Here is a 14,138-nt window from a genome sequence, read left to right as displayed (position 1 = left end):
ACAAGGAGGAGCAGCAGTGATTTGAGGCCCTGCTTGATGGCTTACCGCTTGTTTTCTTGTAGCCATTCAGGGGAGCAATTTGAAGTTAAATGTAGCTGACAGCCTAATTCTTAAAGGGAAGCATTTGATATGCAAATAAACCACAGAAGGGACCTGGAAATAACACAAGTGTTACTTAGTAAACTTAATATCATGTTGATCAAAGACTTTCATAACTAGACCTGGTCTGACATGAGAATAATACAGAAAGACCAGTTAAAACACCTTGACACTTGCATGAATTTTGATCCCCGCATTGCCTTGCAATTCGTCGTGCCAATGCGTCCGGCTTTGTCCCGTTTGACACCACGCTGTACAAATAATAATTTCGTAGCTAATGAGCATTTGCTCTCAGAACTTGGCTGATGAAACCATTTCTCTCATTGCTCCCAGAATCACAGACAAATTATCTACAGCTACAGTTGTTTTGTGCGCATTGTGTGGTGGAGAACGCATTTGGAGTCTTGTCTCAAAGCTAATTATTTATAATGTATATTGTAAGAGATTGGTAAAACAGTTGTATTTTCATTCCTTCTCATGAATTAGATAATGTATCTGTAATGTTATGTTTATTATAGATGTAACATCTCATCATAATCGTTCAGAAGCCCTGCACGCAATGACACACAGTGTTTTTGAATAGATTGCGCAATGTTCATGACTAGTTCACGCAAGTGGCATGAAATTGAGTGCCAGAAATTTTGAACATTTCAAAATTTTCTTTATGCCATGGCAACACATCCGCACACAGTTCACGCAGTTTGCAAACAGTTTATGACGAGTTTACTCACTGGCACGTGTGCCAGTGCGGGGATCAAATTTGTGCAAGTGATGGAGTTTTTGGTCTAACAGGTCTTTCCAATTTAGATGTTCCTAGAAAACCCCCAGAGGGAGGTGTTCAGGAGGTATCCCTTTATCAAAGTACCCCACCCTTACACTGTTCAAAGCCATGGTGCGTAGTTAATTGGGAAATGTTCAACGTGCCCCACAATGATGCCTCAAAATCACCTGTTCAGACACAAGTACAACCACTGTCAGGGTGCCGCCATGCAAGGTGCTCAGCTGCACATGGGGACAACTTTCCAAGAGACATTAGTGATGTGCGTATGGAGATTTAACCCTTACAGCCCTCAGGGAATTTTCTTGATTTGACTGTATTTTAAGAAATTTCCCTTTAAAGGTACTTCATTTTGGTATTATTCCAGCGTGTTGCATATCAAAATGTTCAGAACATTCTCAGCTTTTTGAATGTGAAACATATATTTGACTAGAATACTGTGTAAAGATATGATCTATAACAGAAGAAGGATAGAAAGTTGAATAGGACGCAGCACAGTGGGTGAAACCAATGATGCTGTCACTTCTCTAACTTGTGGACCATGGCCTCCCCAAGTGGGTGTTTCTACCCTGAGCTCCTTCTGATTGTTGACACTCCTCATCCTCATTCTGTCTCTGAAGTTGAGTCCAGCTTTCACATTGGCTGCTTGGATCCATGAGCTCACTGTTTCGCTCACAAGCCAAGATTTGCAGGGTTGTAGGGGTGCTGTAGCACCCCCTCAGTCCTGGGGAATCAGAGACCAGCAACCAAGGTTTATGACAATCAATAATGGCTGGAATTTTCTTTCTTCTAGCATCTGTCTTCACCACAACGGTCTGTAGCAAAAACCTAAAATACTGATGATCCTGTCTTTAGTCTGCTGGACCTTTGGGAAGACAGTGAATCCAGGAGGTTCTCAGTGAAATATGCTGTCTCCAGTCATAGTTGAAATTATTTCTTAAATCCACATGAAAAATGGATAACCCAAAGAGGTTTAAGAACATGACCATCAAAGAACCTTAATAGAAGGTGAAAAAGCGTGTGTGTGTACCTGCAGTGGCGTGGTAGCCAGAAGCTCACACAGCTGCAGCAGCAGGCTGCCTGGGCTGCTTTCATTCACAGCCAGATAGATCACGTTGGCCTGACCTGAAGGAGTCATCACTGTCTCCCCCATGAGTGCCGCCAGTGACAGGGATGACAAGGAGGAGGAAAGTGAAACCATCGCAGCTGCTCCTGCCAATGAACCTGTATCCATTACTCCTCTTCCTCCTCCTCCGGACCGTTTCCGAGACCGGACCCCAGCCCCAGCCCAGGCTCGCTGGCCCCCGCACCTCCCACCACAGCCGTCTCCGGGAGCAGGGAGGAGCCCGAGTGGACCACGGCGATGTTGACCCCACCCCGAGTCCCTCTCTCTCTCCGGGGCCGCAGTAGCAGGGGGGGGCGAGGGGCGTGCGGGCCCCGTGCAGGCCAGGACAGCCAGTAGCAGTGAGAGGGTGGGCCTTGGGGCCACCATGGGGTAAAGGGAAGGCCAGTGGCAGGTGTCGGATAGAGTTTGACAGGTGGAGTTGGATGGGTTTGGGAAGTGGGGTTAAAGGTTGATGTTTGGAGAGGTGAAGAGGAAGGGGGGTGGGGGAGGGCTGGTGTCTCACAGTGTTTCACCTGATGAGAAGAGGAGACCCTGCAGATGAGAAAGAAACACAATTAATAAATAGAGGAACATTAATGATGTCTCTAAGACATTAAATTCTTTCTGCTGCCATACGTCTCACTTCACCACCCATATGCTTTTTGCATTACAGCGTGTGCATTTTCCCAAATGGATTGGGTGATTTATGTGGCTGTTCGGAAGCATTTATTCTCCAGTAAACAATGCAATTAATTGGCATATCAACGTCTGTTTTTTTCTCTGCATTTTTTTGTCTGTCACTCCATGGTTCTGATGGATTTTCTTCATACAGTCCCCTCCTGAGCCTCCTTCCCCACTCACATCCTTTCCCTTCAGGTTTTCTTCATTCATCTACCTACACTTCTGACTTCTACACCCCGACCTGCTTAGTAGGCACACCCAACAAACCACCCCCCACTAACCTGACATGAGATCTGCCTCAGTTCTCTACAGTCCTTTCCCAGGCCTTCTTGTATGTGACTTGGGATTGGACTCTCTACAGTCTGAACTGTCCTTAACATCTCCCTTTACCTTATAGATGGAAACACTGCCCTTGTCTCCCATAGTTTCTTCAGCAGTTTTTAGTTTGTTTTCATGCAACAGACACCAAACAGAACATCTTGCAGATTAGAGTTCAAAAACTGTGATGCAACATGAACGCTTTTATTCCAGCTGAATAAGCAAATGCAACAAACTAAAGAAGGAACTGAAGTGAGTTTGGACTACAGCTTTGCAGGAACTCCTGCATTTTTTGGGATGTGCTTGCCGAATGGTTGCTGGGATACACTCCATCCTTATAACACTGAACTGGAATAAACAGGTTTTGAAAATCGATGATCTGAAAAAAAGTATCAGTCCTCCATAAGGACATTTTTGTCTAAGTTTAAGTTGACTGTTGTGTTGCCTTGGCGTTTTCTCCCATCCCTTTCAGTTTCTTCCAGGTGCGGAATCACAGCTGATTCACACACCTGTCATCAATCAACCCACCTGCTTATAAGCTATGCTTGAGGCCACGCAAGTAATCATTGCACCAAGGTGACAGTGTTTTGGGGGAGCATGATTTTAATAAAGGTAGTGCAATCATGTTGAGTGTAGTTTTGAGCACTGAGTTTAAACTATCCACAAGACTGCCTACTGATCAGGCATTTTCCAAACATGAAGCTAAGATATCTGGCAGTCTAGATCCGAGTTCAGTTGTAGTTGAGGGGTTGATGCATTGCCACAGTGATAAATAAGGTTGTTACTCCACTTAACATGACAATGAAACTGTAATACATGAGTGATCAAAGACCACCAATGCAAGAGGCATGATGTCAATATTTGTGACAGCAATAACACGTGCAAGAACCAAATCCAGGGTATTTCCACCAATGTGCATTGAATCCTGAATGCATTGCTGAAATCCAAATACATCCACAATTTCCATAAATGATTTGCAGAGGGGATTAGAAGGTTTATTTATATGCATATTAAAGTCAGAAATAATCTGAATGTTATCTGCACTCGTCAACAAGTTAGAGATGAACATGCCAAATTCATCTAACAATTTAGAGTATGGGTCAGGAGTCCTATATACAGTGACAAAGTAATATGGCTGATTTTTATTTTTCTGACCTTGACAATGCGTAATATCCTGAGCAGAGCGGAGAATCAGATGTTCAGGCAAGTTATATTTCTGACCCCCCCCCCCAACAGCTAATAAACTAAACCTAGATTTATAAATAACAGCAACACCCCGACCTTGCTTCGCATGATGGGGGACGTGACTAAATGTGTATGCCGGTGGGCAGGCCTCATTTAAAGGGAGGACAGCTGTAGGTCTAAGCCAGGTTTCATATAACCCAATCATATCTAAGTGATGATCCATTAATTAGATCATTAATCAACAATGATTTTGAGGACAGTTATCTTTTGTTAATGAGAGCCAGACTAAGTGGGGTTGACAGTTGGACTGTTTGGATTTAGGGGTGGTTCCAGAGTTGCATATATAAGATGCCTGTAAGTAGGTTTAGGTTTGAGACATTCCATGCGGGTTGTAGGTAGCAGACACAAAATATTTAATATTGCTGGAACAGCCAACGGGCCATCCTCAATTTCAACATCATCCAGTGTAGTAATGTGTATTAAGTTTGCAAAGCATATCCCTCTATGATTTTTATGGACATGTCTATGGAAACAGGCCACAAACTCAACTTGATGAATTCTCCACCCCTCCCCGGAACATAAATTGCATTATCACCATAGTGGATTTTCTGCACTAATTTCCCAGCTAATGGATTCCAAACCCACATTTGTCATAAGCTTTGCATGGTCTATAATCACCTGCTCCATGGCCTGCTGTAAAACCGTAACGTTACCCTCCCTGTAGCGCTCTATGTTCACAGACAAGATGGTGTCTCCTTCCCCAATAGAGTGAAGGCCAGCCGGCATCAACAAGCCACGCCTCATCAGAACCCCGGGAGGGGAGGGGACCAGAGACTATTAATCGATGCTGACATCTTTCTGGCAAGGTCACAAGTCCTCTCTATGTCCATTTTGTGACCTCAGTGTGCTTCATCTTGACATCATTGGTGCCGATGTGAATACCTATGTGACTGTATCTTGTGTCAAGTTCCTTTGTCTGTCTACCATTCTGCAGCATCAGCACCCTAAGATGGGAGGCAACGTTGGGAGCTCTGGCACCGGGAATACATTTAACTTCAGCCAGCATCTGTAACCTGACATTGAGGGTGATAGAATCCCCTTTTCACTAAAGCCCGGCGTTTCGGCCTGGAGATAGGAGTGGAAGTCACCCATGGGCTCAAAGAGCTCACATCAGGCATATCCAAGGGAGAAAACCAGTTCACAGGTCGCAGTGGCAAGTGTGATCAGGGTACCGCAACCGGGCACCAAGCCCTACGTGACTTCCTTAGCTTAACCACAGTCCAAAAGCCGTCCTCCTCAGCCAGCATTTCTAGGCTGATGCTAATGGGCATGCTGCCCGGCCCAACACTAACCTCATCTGGAGTGCCCATAACATCTATCTATACTGAGCTATGAAGCTGTTCTAGCTTACGGACATGGCTTTCTAAAAGAGCCACCCTATCTGTCAGCATCACGTATGATTGATGTAAAGTGTAAAGTAGTATACTTTGTGCACCAAAAAATTCAAGAGTATAGCCAAGCTAGTGCAAGCTAAGCGCCAGCGAATATGCTAACCACTCCTAATGTTCACACAGGCGTAAAATGATTAGCTAAAATTCAGAGCAGTTACACTTAAAAACTAACAGAAGTATGAGACTGGTAGAAACAGTAATAAAAGAAACATGAGGGGGAAGGAGGGCAGAGGGGAAATAACCTCCTAAGAGAAAACCACTCCTAAGATTTACACAGGAGTAAAATAATGAGCTAAAATTCACAGCAGTTACACTGAAAAACTAACAAAGAATTAGACTGGTAGAAACATTAATGAAAGAAATGGGGAGGAGGGGAAGCACATCATCAGTTCGGAGGGATGTGTTAGCATGGGTAACAACCCTTTGGGCTTTGACTCACATGTTTTGAAAACCTACTCTATATTCATCCAACAGTTCAGGATGTTTTTCGATCATTTGACGCACAGGCAGACAACCTCCAAATGACTGTTGTCTCTCTGGCAGTAGAATCGTAGTGTTGCAGAGTATTCAGTCGAGTTCCGGGTTCTGGCGGAGGCAGACTGGAATTTCATGGCACTGATCAATGACTTTGTCAATGGTTTAGCTGAACAATTAAAAAAACAACTGGCTGTTTGGGTTGAACCCGAGTCCTTAGACACATTAATTGATCTTGGCATAAAATTAGATAACTGGTTGAGGGAGAGATGGTGAGAGAAAAGCTGAAGGGTTGAATGAGCATCCTTCCCTCAGATACCTCTGCAACTTAGTCCCGCACCTACTACCTCCGGCTCAACCAATAGTACTCTCCCCAGGACTAGTTCGCCACCTGCAAAAAAAACAAAAAAAAACCTATGCAGCTCAGCAAGACCAAACTCTCTCCAAAGGAAAAACAGTGCAGGTTTATTGCTGGGAAGTGTATTTACTGTAGTGCGAGTGGGCCCATTCTGCGTGGTTGTCCAGTTCGGCCAAAAGCCAATGCTCATCCGTAGGTCCCGGGCTACAGGTGAGCCACATCAAAGTCAAGGGTGGAAATTTGGTGCGTACCCAAGTCCTGGCCACCATCCTATTAAAGCATCCCTCTATTTCTGTTCCTGCACTCACTGATTCTGGGGCGGAGGGTAATTTTCTGGAAACCAGGGTGATCACCGAAGCACATACCAATAGTTTGCTCAGCCTTCCAGAGTACTTCACACTCTTGACGGCACTAAACATGCAGTTATTACACACCAAATGGAAGCAGCCATGTTAGTACTATTGGGGAATCACCGGAAGACCAGTGTTCTTATATATCCCTCTTCTTCTCCGATGGTGTTGGGGCACTCATGGCTCACACTCTATAACCGGGATTTTGATTGGCCATCTGGTACAATCACCCAGTGGAGCAAAGCCTGTCACCTCAAGTGTTGCCCTACCAGTCCTGGTGCAGAGAGGCTGATTTTTTTTTTTTTCCTGGATCTCACCAACATCTGACTCTTACCATCATTTAAGAGAGGTATTTAGTAAGGATCACACACTGTCACTTCCACCGCATAGACCGTATGACTGCTCCATCAATTTACTTCCGGGTGCATCCCTCCCTATCAGTTGGCTTAATCTGTCGCATCCAGAGAGGGAACTGATAGAACAGTACATCAAGGACTTTCTGGTTGCAAGTCTTATCCATTCCTCATCCTCACCTCTGGGGCAAGCTTCTTCTTTGTAGGCAGGAAGGACGGGACCCTATATCAGTGCATTGATTTTTGGGGGTTGAATGCAATTATGGTCTGGAACCAAATTAAACCAGACCATGCCAAAGTTAGTGCTGTCACTCAATGGCCCAGAGCAACCTCTGTCAAAAAACTGCAGCAGTTCCTTAGCTTCACCAACATCTACCGCTGTTTTATGCAAAAATTTAGTCAGGTCATAGCCCCTCTCACTAGGCTCACTTCACAAAAATTTAATCAGGTCATAGCCCCTCTCACTACGCTCATTTCATCCAAGACACCCTTCACATGGTCCACTGCTGCTGAACATGCCTTCCAAACTTTTAAACACCATTTCTCCTCAGCTCTCATCCTTATTCAGTCGGACCTGGAGCCACTTCATCGTGGAGTTTGATGCCTCTGACATCGGAATCAGGGCCATCTTGTTCCAGCAAGCTGAGGGTGGCAAGTACCTCCATCCTTGCACCTTCTTCTCCCCGGTGTCTGTCTCCTGCTGAGTCTAACTATGAGATGGGTAAATGGGAACTCCTGGCAATCAAGGAAGCATTGGAGGAGTGGAGGCATTAAAGGTAGCATACATCCAGTCAGCCAAAAGGCTCAACTGCCGTCAAGCCAGGTGGTTGCTATATTTTAGAAGGTTCAATTTTACCATCACATTCCGTCCATGATTCAAAATTGTTAAACCGGATGCTCTGTCTCGTCAATTTACTCTGACAGATCAGCAATCTCCTCCAGACCGGATCGTTCCCACTAATGTGGTGGTGGCCAACCTCACCTGAAACATTGAGAGAGTCGCCAGCCTACTAATCCCAGAGAAAGACCTATTTATTATATATTCCAGCTGCTCCATCCAAAGTTCTTCAGTTCTGTCATTCTTCCAAAATCACATGCCACCTTGGTATCCGTAGAACACTGGACCTGGTATTTCACCATTTTTTGGTGGCCCATCATACAGAATAATGTGAGGGACTTCGTCCAAGCCTGCACCATATGTACCATGGACAAGCCTTTGCTCCAGTCGATGGCCAGTCTCCTCCAACCTCTGCCCACGACGAGTTGACCCTGGTCTCAAATCTGTCTGGACTTCATCACCGGACTCTGACCATTCAACAGTCACACTGACACCCTTACCATAGTGGACCATTTCTCCCAGGCAGCACACATTGTGGCCCTGGCAAAACTGCCATCCATCCAGCAGACTGCTGACCTCCTAGTTCACCATGTTTTCTGTCTGCATGGCATTATGAACATCATGTCGGACACAGGAACCCAATTCACCTCTCAAGTATGGCAGACCTTCCATGCTCCACTGGGCCTCGGCCAGTCTCTCATCGGAGTTCTATCCCCAGACCAACAGCCAGGTGGAACAGGAGAACCACGAATTTGAGTCCACCCTCGGGTGCTTTACGTCTTCTCACCCGACTTCATGGAGTTCTCAGCTGGTGTGAATGGAATATGCCAATAACATCCAAGTAAACACTGCCACCAGATTCTCCTCAGCAGTAAGTACTACCACCGGATTCACCAGACTCTGCCTGGGATATTTGCCTGCCCTGTTTTCAGCCCAGGAGGAGGATCTGCCAGTGCCATCATTGTGGGCACCTACAGTGCTGTCATTGGATGTGGAAGAAGGCCCATTCCGCCCTCATCCAGATGAGGGACAGGACTCAGTGCCATGCAGATGTGCTAGCACCACAGCCCCTCCCCCAGTACTGAATGGGCCAGGAGGTGTGGTTATTGGCCAAGGACATAGCACTCAAGGCAGAGGCATGTAAACTTGCACCTCGTTTCATCTGTCCCTTTGTGGTGGACTGGGTGCTCAACCAAGCAGGTGTTCGACTCCGTCTACCCCGGTCACTACAGATCCAACCCACATTCCATGACTCATGTCTCTAGCCAGTGCACACCAGGCCTATGTATCCGCCTGCCAATCCCCTTCCTCCCACCAGGCTTGTGGATACCCCATACAGCCTGGACAGTGCAACAGATCCTGGATGTGCATCGTCCGGACCAGGGGTTCCAGTATGTGGTGGATTGGGAGGGTTATGGACCTGAGGAACACTCCTGGGTGTTGTGAGGCCTCATCTTGGACCTCTCCCTGCTGCATGACTTCTATCCTGCCCACCCAGGCAGACCTGATGGCTCGCTGGGGGGCTCCCTTTGAGGAGGGGTACTGTTTTGCTGCCTTGGCGTTTTGCTTTGCTCTCCTTCCCATCCTTTTCTGTTTCCTCCAGGTGCGGCAGCTGATTAAAACACCTGTCATCAAACAGCCCACCAGCTTATAAGCCTTGGTTCAGTCACTTCACCTTCGCCAGAAACTCAGTGTTCATTCCGTGGTACCAAGCCTCTCTATCAGTTGTGATAGTTTTTCACATGCTGCTCTTGACTCAATATAGTTTTTGACCCATCTCTGTTTTTGTGTTTTTCTCAGTATTCCTGCATCCAGTCAGCTCTGTGTGTAGCCACCTGGTTCTGATTCCCTGCCACTTCAGTCATTCTGGTCCAGTTGGTGTCTCCTGCCTGCAGTGTCTCATTGCATATTTCCAAGACGTGTAATCATTTCTGTACAATAAATTTTTATCCTGGATTCTACCACAGCTCCCAGCATTTTGGGTCTTCATTCAGTTCAGTTTGGGCTCAATCATAACATTGACAAGGAGAACATCTCCTCTTATGAAGAGCCAAAAACAAATACTTCAAAAACATTGAAGCTGAAGTGCTGCAATGTGTTGTCTGAACCAGAGGAACTGATCAGAACCGGATAAGAACCACAGAGAATAAACCATGAGAGTGAGCAGAAACATAAGGCTGAGGAAGAATGTGAGGAGTGGAAGGGGATATGAAGTGAGCATTAGATGAAGGAGAGTGAATTCAGCTGCAGTGGGAGAACCGATGAACGTTTGTAGGGGAATGAAGAAAAATAAATCATGCATAAGAATGAAACTTACACTCAGTGAGAGAGAGAAAATCTGAAGAAGTGTGTTTGAATGTGAACAAGACGTTGCTGCGTGCTGAAAAAATGATGCCTGGAAATGTGAAGCAATCACTGCACAATCTGAAATAATGACCAAGCCAAATTGTTCTCGCAGGGTGAATTTCAAATGTATTAAAAACTTTGTTGGGTTCTTGTGATTTTTTTTTATAGCAGTAGTAGTAGTTGCGATTTATTTTGATGTTGCTGTTTGTTTTATCTTTAAATATTCTTGTCATGTATGACGTTTTTATGGGAATGGGGTAGTTGTGATATTTATTTATTTATAATTTTTTATAGATAAACTTTATTGCAGGCTCCAATGTCGAAACAGACCTACCATCACATACAATATATAATACAAACATAGTGTTAAAGGCGTCATATCACCCAATATTAAAAAAAAAGTGCTTGTGCAAACTCAATAAAAGGCACTGAATAAATAAGAGCAGTAAAAATGCTATTTTAAAAAAGTGCATACACATTCTATAAAAGGCACAAATAGAGTTTCCACATATGGGATTGGTATCTGACAGAACTACACCTTGGATTGATCAACTGTATAATAAGATTACTCAGGGACCCCTGCAGTCTACACATAAACTTGTACATCAGTCTTCTCAGAGTGGCCTGGAAGGTGTTTATCCTTAAATCACAAAAAAAGCTTGCTGACACTACTACCCCTGGTCGATGAAGCCAACAGGACCACATCATCTGCAAAAAGCAGTGATGAGACCCTGAGCCCACCAAACTGGAAACCCTCCTCCCCCCAAACTAGGCCTCGATATCCTGTCCATGAATATCACAAACAGGATTGGTAACAAGGTGCAGCCCTGGTGGAGGCCAACATCCACCAGAAACGAGTCCGACTTACTGCTGAGCACCCAAGCACAGCTCTCGCTTTGTGAGTACAGAGATTGGATGGCCCCGAGAAGGGACTCCTCACTCCATACTCCCACAGCACCTCCCACAGTATCTCCGAGGGTACCCAATCATACGACTTATCTAAGTCCACAAAACACATGTAGCCTGGATGGGCATACTCTCATGCACCCTCCAGGATCCTTGTGACAGTGAAGAGCTGGTCGGTTGTTCCATGACCAGGACGGAACCCACATTGTTCCTCTTCAATCAGAGGTTCAACTATTGGCCAAACCCTCCTTTCCAGCACCCTGGAGTACACTTTACCAGGGAGGCCGAGTAGTGTGATGCCCCTCTAGTTGGCACACACTCTCTGGTCCCCTTTTTTTTTTTTTTTTTTTTTTTTTTTTTTTTTATAAATATGGAGACCACCATCCCAGTTTGCCACTCCTTAGGCACTGTCCCAGACCTCAATGCAATGTTGAAGAAATGTCTCATCTAAGACAGTCCCTCCACACACAGAGCCTTCAGCATTTCTGGAAGGATCTCGTCAACCCCCGGGGCCTTGCCACTACAGAGCTGTTTGACGACTTCAGTGACTTCCACCAGGGAAATTGATGAAAATCCTCCATCAACTTCCAGCTCTGCCCCAACTATAGAGGGCACTCTGGTTGGTTGCAGGAGTTCCTCAAAGTGTTCCTTCCAGTGCCGGATTGCATCCTCAGTTGAGGTCAACAGAGTCCCATCCTTACTGTAGACAGCTTGGATGGTTCCCTGTTTTCTCCTCCTGAGGTGCCTTACAGTCCACCAGAAGCACCTTGGTGCCAACCAAAAGTCCTTCTCCATGGTTCCTTCAAACTCCTCCCATACCCGCAGCTTTGCATGCCCCACAGCTTTGGGCCTGTCGGTATCTTGCAACTGCCTCTGGAGTCCTTCAAGGTAACATATCCCAGAATGACTGTCAGACGGCTTCCCTGACCACCAGTGTCCACCACGGTGTTCGAGGGTTGCTGCCCCTTGAGGCATCTAAGACCTTCAAGCCACAGCTCATTGCTGCAGCTTCAGCAATGGAAGATTTGAACATTGCCCATTCTGGTTCAATGCCCCAAACCTCCACAGGGATGCTAGAAAATGGCAGATGTGTGAGTTGAAGATCTGTTAGACAGTGGGCTCCTCCAGACGTTCCAGTTCACCTGCACTACCTGTTTGGGCTTACCAGGTCTGTCCAAAGTCCTCCCCATCCTCTGAACCAACTCACCACCAGATGGTGATCAGCTGACAGCTCTGCCCCTCTCTTCACCCAAGTGTCCAGAACATGCAGCCTCAGAACAGATGATACGATCACAAAATCGATCATCATCTTTGGCCTAGGGTGCTCTGGTACCATGTACACTTATGAGCATCCTTTTGTTCGAACATGGTGTTCGTTATGGACGTTCCGTGACTAGCACAGAAGTCCAATAACAAACAACCATTCGGGTTTAGATTGGGGAGGCCGTTCCTCCCAATCACGCATCTCCAGGTGTCTGTCATTGCCCACATGTGCGTTGAAGTCCCCCAACAGAACAATGGAGTCCCCCACTGAAGCGCCATAAAGGACTCCATTCAGGGACTCCAAAAAGGCTGAATACTCCAAAATGCTGTTCGCTGCATACGCACAAACAGTCAGAGTTTCATTTGCCACCCATGGGACAGCGCACCCAACACCAGCCGTTCCCCCCTGTGTGTGGTGAGCCCACAGGGTGGAGATGGGAGGTCCACATTGCTTTTTTGGGCTGTGCCCAACTGGCCTCCGTGGGAAGCCCAGCCACCAGCTGAAATTTATTAGTATTATTATTAACTATTATTTTTGTTTTTGTTCTTGGTTATTTTAATATATTATTCCTGTCAGTTTTTGGTGTGTGTGTGTGTGGGGGTGGGGGTGGGGGGGTGGGGTAGTTGTTTGTGTGCACCTTCAGACTGAAGGCGACAGGAAACGCTGCATATGTGCGCATGCAAACATGCACATATGGGAGAGATGCAAATGTTTTATTGACGTGCCCTTGAGCAGACGGGAAGTCTGTGATTAGATTATCAGCCTAATTTATGTCAAATCTGTGCATCCTGATGATTGAAGGAAAAAATGATATGGATTTTCTGATACAGATCAAAGATTTTATCCAGATTGACAGTCGGCATGTGTGACCCGCAGCAGCAGATCGATTTTAACTGCTCTGAAAATATAAAATATTAAGCTGTTTTGGTGGCAAACATCTTTAACGCTCACATCCTTTAAGTTTAGGAAGTAGCAGGATGTTGAAATGATGTTTTCTCAACATCACTCTATGTGACAGAATAAAGGAGTTGTTGGATCCATTTCGGTCTAAACATTTGTGGACTAACTTATTGTTTGGACAATAATCAGTTGGCGAACAGAGTGCAGTTATTTTGCAGTAACTCCTCTCTGAAGCTGCCTTGTGCAGACAGAAGCCATATGAGATACAACCCCAATTCCAATGAAGTTGGGACATTGTGTGAAATGTAAATAAAAACTGAATACAATGATTTGCAAATCCTCTTCAACCTGTATTCGATTTAATACACTACAAAGACAAGATATTTAATGTACAAACTAATAAACATCATTGTTTTTGTGCAAATATTTGCTCATTTTGAAATGGATGCCTGCAACACATTTCAAAAAAAAAAAAGCTGGGACGGTGGTATGTTTACCACTGTGTTACATCACCTTTCCTTCTAACAACACTCAATAAGCATTTGGGAACTGAGAACACTAATTGTTCATGATCAGGTATAAAAGGAGCATCGCCAAAAGCCTCAGCCATTCACAAACAAAGATGGGGCAAGGATCACCACTTTGTGAACACCTGCATGAAAAAAAAAAAAATAGTCCAACATTTTAAGAACAATGTTTCTCAACTTTCAATTACAAGGAATTTAGGGATTC

The 14,138-nt window shown here is 45.3% G+C and overlaps 1 protein-coding gene across 1 annotated transcript in view; it reads right to left on the bottom strand.

Annotated features, from left to right (window-relative positions):
• The window catches only part of grin2da (glutamate receptor, ionotropic, N-methyl D-aspartate 2D, a), a 568,510-nt gene that overhangs the window by 307,854 nt on the left and 246,518 nt on the right, over positions 1 to 14,138 (bottom strand). The window contains exon 2 of the mRNA XM_034160100.1: positions 1,908 to 2,534. The gene's annotated coding sequence lies outside the window, so the exon portion shown is untranslated. The remainder of the gene's footprint in view (positions 1 to 1,907; positions 2,535 to 14,138) is intronic.

This window comes from Thalassophryne amazonica, chromosome 20 (assembly GCF_902500255.1).
Source record: "Thalassophryne amazonica chromosome 20, fThaAma1.1, whole genome shotgun sequence".
NCBI lineage: Eukaryota > Metazoa > Chordata > Actinopteri > Batrachoidiformes > Batrachoididae > Thalassophryne > Thalassophryne amazonica.
Note: the sequence above shows the minus strand (reverse complement) of the source record. Positions and strands in the feature narration are given on the sequence as shown.